Consider the following 7,200-nt stretch of genomic DNA (forward strand, 5'->3'; position numbering starts at 1 on the left):
TTTCAAGCTGTGTGCCAGTGGCTCAAACCTGTAATCCTAGCTACTCAGAAGGCTGAGATCTGAGAAGTTCAAAACCAGCCTAGGCAGAAAAGTCCATTAAGACTTTTATCTCCACTTAACCACCAAACCAGAAGTAGAGCTATGGCTCAAGTAGTAGAGAGCTAGCCTTGAGCAAAACAGCTCAGGCACAGCACATGGGCCCTGAGTTCAAATCCCCTTAACCACCACCAAACAACAACAACAAAAAATTCAAGGATAAATTTGGCCCTACATGATTTGAGGATTGGGGAAATTCAGAATAACTAACCAACCTCAGTACTTGCATCAGGCACAAAAAGGACAGGCAAAATAGAAAAGTTTATCAGAAAGGAAGTGTAGCAGAGAAAAGAGATTGTTAATATGGCAGTTTAGTGAACCTTCAGCCATCTTCAGGGTACAGTACAGAACTGAGTTTCCACAGATAAGATCAAAGAATAAGGGGCTGGGAGTATGGCCTAGCAGTAGAGTGCTTGCCTAGCATACATGAAGCTCTAGGTTCGGTTCCTTGGTACCACATACAATGAAAAATCCAGAAGTGGTGCTGTGGCTCAAATAGTAGAGCACTAGCTTTGAGAAAACTCAAGGACAATGCCCAGGCCCTTAGTTCAATCCCCAGGACTGGCCAAAAACAAAGAGCAAGGAATAAAGGTATGCATGGTTTAAGTGACCTGGATAGAGTGCCTGGCTGACCCCTTTCTCAATTCTGGTTCTCCTCAGTTTAGGTAAATTGTTTGCCCTGTCATTATTGGAGATGGTTTCTCCAGTTCTAAGGTGCTGCCTGATCGTTATTAGTAATTATCATGGGGTGATAGGTGGGATCATAAGTTTGGAAGGCTCAAATGTTTCTTGGGGGTTTCTTTAGTCTGTATTATAGATGTTTTCTGCCACTCCTGTATTTCCTGAAACCCAAGGTAACTGCAAAGTGACTGTAGAGAGAATGAATGAACAAGATCAAACACAAAATGGAAGCATGGGTACCAGGCTTTTCTCCTGCTTTTAGTTAATTCATGACAGCAAACATGATTTTAAATATCTATTATGATTGTACTCTCCAGAGACTGTCTCTTACGGTGAGAATTAGAGCAAGCTAGATTTTAACAATTACTGAGAACTGCTACAAGAAATTTCTCTTCTTAGGCCCTTTCTACAGGGCTGCAGTTCCCAGTGTTCAGGGAATCTTAATTTTATTTTAGATTGCCTTTGTGTTTCCCATTTCTCATGGCCAACTGCTACTTGTTACAGACATGGGAGGGAAGCTGGAGATTAAGCCCAATAAAGAGGCCAATTATTTAATCAGTCACACAAATGCAATGAGCACTTAACAAAAACATTTAAATAATGAGATCTGGGGGGAGATTCTGTCCTGGAAAAAGCATTCATGTTTTGGGAAAGTGGGAATCATAAAAATGCTGAACCCATTGCCTCTAAAACAATTGATCCCACGCCATCTATTCAGCAGGCTATTTCTGAGTTGTGCCCTTTGAAATAAGATCTAATGTGAAGTGTGGTTCTTTTCCTGAGTTCTAAGTAGTTCTAGAAACAATCAGATCTGAACGAGGTATCATGGGAAGTGTAAAGGTGTCAGGGACCCACAAATTCTGCCTAGTGTCTGAAGTGGAGAAATTTTATTTTTTGTCAGTTATGGGGCTTAAACTCTATGCCTGGGCAATGTCCTTGAGCTCTTCAGCTCAAGGATACCGCCCTACCCTTGAGCCACAGCCCCACTTCCCATTTTCTAGAGATTAATTGGAGATAAGTCTCATGTTCTTTAGTGCCTGGGCTGGCTTTGAACCTCAATCAATGCAGGCATGATCCACCACACCTGGATGGGGGGGGGGAATCTCTTTAACTGGTAGAATCCTTAGCAACACTGACTCTGAATTACTATCATAGTTGAAACAAATTGTGGGAGAGTCAGTTGGTGTCACATAACTGACGACCAACTGGTTTTAGACATTTTTACCTAAAGTCGATTTCCTGTGAACACACATTGGAACCCTAACTAATAGAGGACAGCCTCGTGTAGCTTAGGCAGCCAGTAAACTTTCTTATCAGTAAATCCACAGGCCAAGCTCTGTTTCTGAAATTAACCTATTCTCAGGTTTTTTGTTTTTTTTTTTTATTCCAGTCCTAGAGCTTGAACTTGGGGCCTGGGAGCTATTCTTGAACTCTTGCTCAAGAACAGTAGTTCTACCACTAACACTCTATCACTTGAGCCATAGCACCACTTCTGGGGCTTAGTTGAAGATAAGAGTCTTGTGAACTTTCTTGCCGAGGCTGGCTTTGAACTGTGATCCTCAGATTTCAGCCTCGTGGGTAGCTTGGATCACACCCAGGCCTAGCTTTACACTTACTTCTTAAAGCAACAGAATCATGGGAATATGGACATCAACCCTTTTCTATCCCTACCCCAGACATAGTGCAAAACTCAATTCTACCATAAAAGTTTACATAAAGTATAAAGCTCAATGTGACTGTTTCAATCATCATTCTGTCACTAGTGTGACACAAATTAAATTTTAAGCCAGAGATATGGGTAGTTCTGATGCTTTGACATTTAAGTAAAGTCTTCCATAAATAATAAAAGAAAATACACTTCAGCTTACCCTAAAGGACCAGCCCAATAAATCACATGATCTTAGGAAATGGTGATATATGGGCAAGCTGGACACAGGTAGCAATGTCTGTAATCCTAGCTACTTGAGAGGCTGAAAAAAGAAGGACTGTGGTTCTAGGCCAGCCTGAGCAGAAAAGTGTACAGGATACTATTTAGAGGTATAAGTTGGGAAGAGGTCTTATAAACTCATCCTTGTATATGTGAAAGTGTGAGATACGGAGGATCACAGTTCAAATCCAGTCCAAGCAGAAACGTCTCAATGGAAGGATGCTGGGTATGATGGCATGCATCTGTTATCCCCAAAACGCAGATCACTGTCCAGCAGCACTCTCAAGAAAGAATTGAGACCTACCTAAATAATAACCACTGCCAAAAAGTGGTGGAGATGTGGCTCAGCGGTACAGCACCTTCCCAATAAGCATGAGGTACTAAATTCAAACCCAAGCACTACCACAGAAAGAACACAAGAAAGAAATTATATAAAAGTACTTGCTTATACATACAGAAACCCAAATGCCTAAGCAATATATTTTCCAATCCAGTTGAAAAGGAAAGTAAAGGGCTGAGAGCATGGCCTAGTGGGAGAGGGCTTGCCTAGCATGCACAAAGATTTAGGTTCTATTCCTAGGTATCATATACATAGAAAAAGCCAAAAGTGGTGCTGTGGCTCAAGTGATAGAGTTCTATCCTTGAGAAAGCCCAAGGACAGTGCCCAGGCCCTGAGTTCAAGACCCAGAACTGGCAAGAAAAAAAAGAGGTAGTAAAAAGCACATTATGGCCAAGTCCAATCTATCCTATATGCATTACCATATATTACCTATATTACCATTACTATATTCATTGGTAACAGTGACATCATACCAAGAAGTACAGGCAACCATTTGATGATAAATTAGGGCATACTTGTATAAACTTAACAAAAATATAAATATACAGTAATTATAATTCCAAAGGAGACATTTTAGATGTACAAAATTGGAACAAGGTACTTAACTTCATCACTTCTATTCAATATTGCACTTGATTCAAAAATTTCAACATATAAGCCAGGAGCAGTGGCTCACACCTGCAATCCTAGACACTCAGAAGGCTGAGATCTGAGAATCAAGGTTCAAAGCCAGCCCGGGCACAAAAGGACCTGAGACTCTTATCTCCAATTAATCTCTAGAAAACGGGAAATGGGGCTTGGCTCAAGGGTAGGGTGGTAACTTTGAGCTGAAGAGCCAGGGACAGTGCCCAGGCCCAGTTCAAGCCCCCCCCACACACAAATTAAACATATAGAAAAAAAGCACACCTATCACAACTATGAAGAGGAATGGAAAAGAGAAGATAAAATCATAATCAGCAGATGATTAACATAAAGAAGCTAAAGTATTTGAAATATTAGAAAAGTTCAACTGAGCAGATATATAGATGATTAATATCTAACGTATTTGAATATACTTCTTATCAACTGAAAGAGTTCATGACAACTCTTTAAATTACTCATGTGCTTTCTAGAATATGCTTAAGTGATTGGCACTGAAATTAAAAAAATACATCTGTTTCTGTGTATTTATTTGCAAAGGGTGGGTTTAATACTTCTGGCTTTATAAAATTAATACTAGGGTGGGGATACCCAGTTGGTAGAGTGCTTGCTTAGCATGCATGAAGACCAGGTTTTGATTCCTCGGTACCATAGGTATAGAAAAAAAGCAGAAGTGGTGCTGGACTCAAGTGGTAGAGCGCTAGCCTTAAGAAAGCTCAAGGACAGTACTCAGGCTCTGAGTTCAAGCCCCAGGACTGGAAAAAAAAAGTAAGGGTCTGGGAATGTGGTAGAGTGTTTGCCTAGCATACATGAAGCCCTGGGTTCGATTCCTCAGTACTACATACACAGAAAAAGCCAGAAGTCGCACTGTGGCTCAAGTGGTAGAGCTCTAGCCTTGAGCAAAAAAGTACCCAGGCCCTGAGTTCAAGCCCAGGACTAGCAAAAAACAAAACAACAACAAGAAACATACAAACAAGGAAGGGAAACAATTCAAATCATAGGTGATATTCCTCAATTGATAAAACAATGGAAAAATATGGATCAGTCCATTTGAAATACTATTCTATCTAAACTTAAAAGGATATAGTATAACTTACTTCAATACATTTTGTTATACTTTTATAGTTATAATAAATCCAACAGTAACTTCATCTACCTTAGCAATCCCAAGATTCATTCAGGCTTTCCTTAATCTGGGTTCAATTACCTCTGCTAATCCTGTAAGTGTCCTAGGCAGAAAGCTGTAGTGAACTCCAAGGTCACTCTAAAGGTTACTCTGTATATCTTTTTTTCAGTGATCACAGCCCAAGTTATTTGTGTCCCAATGCTTATAAACAGTTGCTTCATAGAATTTGTCCAGATTTATAGCTATTACTTAGGAGTGATTGAACCCCTAGTAATTCCTATGGCTACAAACAGATATGAACAGTAAAGTTTTTACCCCTAAAGTTTTTACTGTCTACAATCTATACCTTTAAAAGAAAACCACGAATGGATTTAGGGTGAAAATCTTTACTAGATATTTGTTTTCTGATGCTTACAAATAAAGTTAGTGGACTCCAGAATATTGGGGTCTGAAAATTGAAATACATGTTTGATAATAAGTAAGATAACTTTGAAAACATTGGCACAGAGCTTTATTTTGGTGTTCTTTATGCAGATGAAATGACCATACCAGTCAACTTACCAATGCAGTGAGGTAGGAGACGAGAACCTAAGTCCAGTGCTGGTGGCTCACGCCTATAAGCCTAGCTACTCAGGTGGCTGAGATTTGAGGATCAAGGTTTACAGCCAACCCTAAGCAGAAAAGTCCCTGAGATTCTTACCTCCCATTAACCAACAAAAAGCCAGAAATGGAGGTGTGGCTCAAATCATACTGTGCAGGACTCTGAGTTCAAGTCCCAGTACTGGAAACAAAAATAAATTAAAGCTTTTTACATTGCGCAAATTAAAAGATTAAGCCAAACAAATGTTCTTTCGAATTGTCACCAAAGCCCTGGTTCTCAGCACCAGTGGCTGTCTCTAATAGTCACTGGAGAAGCAGATATGTCAGCACTTAACACACCATATTGTGTGGGACACATTCCAGTGCTATACCCAGGAAAAAATGACTGGAAGACACTCCAGATTAGCCAACTCCAAGAGCTTCCAGAAGGTTCCCACAGTGCTCAGTCTGAAGGAAGACTCAATCACTTTGCATTTCCATAGAAGAGCTACATCTAAATAAAATGTCAATGTCAACATACTTTACTGCTAAACAACCCAAGTTCTGGAGTAAAGTCAGACTTAGTCTCCCCTCACTGCTTGTATAACCTAGAAAAACAAACACATTTTCTGCATTTGACTTTGTGGTGTGTGTGTGTGTGTGTGTGTGTGTGTGTCTGTTTTGCTCAAGGCTGGTTCTGAACTACTTCAGCCATACCTCACTTCCATTTTTTTTTCTTTGCTGTTTAATTAGAAATGAGTCTCACGGACTTTTTCTACCCAGTAAAGCTTCAAACCACGACCCTCAGAGTTCAGCCTCCTCAGTAGCGAGGATTACAGGCCTGAGCCACCAGCACCAGTGCTACATTTGGTTTCTTTATGTGTAAAAGTAAAACGATGAAAAAGAGCATAATGATAATAGTCATAGTAATAATCGTAGTAGCAATAATAATAGTTGTTTAGTAAAATAAAATATAAAGATTCTGCAAATGACAATAATCCATAACTTGCGGTTATTTTCCTTGTTATTTTATGATTAAGCTGACACACTTTATCTAGTTAAGAGAGCTACATTCATGACGCAAATCAGAAGATGATGGTATTTTTTTAAATTTTCATAATTCTTCAATAACACACAACTTAAATCAGTTCCTATTAGCATTTATAGGACATGTTAAAATAGTTCAAATCAGAGCTCATGACTGTGTGTGTGTGTGTGTGTGTTGGGGCTTGAACTTGGAACTTAGCATTTTTGCTGTACTACTTGGGCCACAGTTCTACTTCTGGCTTTCATAGTAGTAAATTGGAGACAAGAGTCTTACAAGGCTTTCCTATCTAGGCTGGCTTCCAACAGCAATCCTCAAATCTCAGCCTCCAGAGTAGCTATGATTACAGGTGTGAGTCACTGGCACGCAGCCAGATGACCTTTAAGATCTTATATCTATTCTTGAGTTTCTGGAAAATGTATATAAAGTTGGTAAGTCTGCTCTTGAAAAAATGGAAAGGGTCACTCATGCTATCATATTGATTTTTGTCTTGAAATATTTTTTACTTGATGTATACTACTTGCCTCAAAAGGGCTGTAAATATAGCTCTGTGCTTACCATGCATTAAGGCCCTGGATTTGTTCCCAGACACCCCTCCCCCCACATCTGCACACTTACATGCATGTGTACATGCACCCATACACACACACACACACACACACACACACACACACACACACACACACAGGTCCCAAGAGAAATCCAAAAACACACACAGATTCAATAGGAAAGATTGGCCTGATTTTTAAAGACATCTCATAAAGCTA

The sequence above is a fragment of the Megascapheus bottae genome, chromosome 23 (assembly GCF_031878675.1).
Source record: "Megascapheus bottae isolate mThoBot1 chromosome 23, mThoBot2.hap1, whole genome shotgun sequence".
In the NCBI taxonomy this organism is placed as follows: Eukaryota; Metazoa; Chordata; class Mammalia; order Rodentia; family Geomyidae; genus Megascapheus; species Megascapheus bottae.